This window comes from Pseudophryne corroboree, chromosome 11, assembly GCF_028390025.1.
Source record: "Pseudophryne corroboree isolate aPseCor3 chromosome 11, aPseCor3.hap2, whole genome shotgun sequence".
Classification (NCBI taxonomy): Eukaryota; Metazoa; Chordata; class Amphibia; order Anura; family Myobatrachidae; genus Pseudophryne; species Pseudophryne corroboree.
The window spans coordinates 273966637-273967651 of NC_086454.1; the positions used below are offsets into that span (position 1 = coordinate 273966637).

Here is a 1015-nt window from a genome sequence, read left to right on the forward strand (position 1 = left end):
ATCCTAGCTCCTCCCAAGAGCCGGAGAGCTGATATATTAAAAAAATAATAAAATAAGGGAGAGGATCTTAAAAGAGAATATATATACATACACTGGAAGTAGTCATAAAAAGAAAAGCACAAAAAAAAGCATAAACAAGAATGAAGACAAAAGAGTCGACTTGAAAGGATGTCTCAGGGTTTGATCCCCATAAACTCCTATGGCTACAGTACCCGGTCTTCCATGGTGGTCCCCCATCCCTGTACTGACCGGGCCAACCCTGCTTAGTTTCCAAGATCAAATGGTATTGGGCATTTCCAGGGTGGTATGACTGTAATAATGGTGTGGGATATCATGTGAGACCAAATAAAAGCATATAAAGTATATACGTATATGAAATACATCAGTTTGCCGCAAAAGACATAGCTCCTCCGTGAAAGTAGACCAGCACATGTAGTGTTATATAGAAAGGAGGAAAAAAGTGGAATACAAGAAAAGCAAATAGCTCAGAGGAGTGCAGTATATATCAGGTTAATACCCTTAATCCTGTTAGGGTTACAGCACCCGGTCTTCCATGGTGGTCTCCCATCGAAGTACCTACCGGGCCCAACACTGCTTAGCTTCCAAGATCGGGCAGAATTGGGCATGTGCAGTGTGGTTTGGCTGTAATAATGGTGTGGAATAGAAGGTATAATTTGGATAAAGAGGGGTCATAAAATGAATACGCAAAGTGCTGCTTACGTCACAGGAAGGGGGCTATCTCATAGCCTTCGTTAAAGCCATCTGGATGGAGGGTGTTTAATTCATAAATCCAGTACATCTCCCTTCTAGAAAGAAGGTTGGAGAGATCTCCTCCTCTGTTTCCTAGAGACACCAGTTCTATAACTTTGTAAGTCAGTTCGTCTGGATCCGAATAATGGCACAGGTGGAAGTGTTTCCACACCGCATGTGTCAGAACCTTGTTTTTGATATTCCTAATATGTTTTTGAATACAGAGTTTCAGAGGTCTCTTAGTTTTACAGATGTACTTCATATT

At 41.3% G+C, this 1015-nt stretch overlaps 2 pseudogenes; both read right to left on the minus strand.

Moving 5' to 3' along the window:
• Positions 1-200: 200 nt before the first annotated feature.
• Positions 201-318, minus strand: LOC134971313 (5S ribosomal RNA; annotated as a pseudogene).
• A 213-nt stretch (positions 319-531) lies between these two features.
• On the minus strand, positions 532-650 carry LOC134971226 (5S ribosomal RNA; annotated as a pseudogene).
• Between the last annotated feature and the right edge of the window lie 365 nt (positions 651-1015).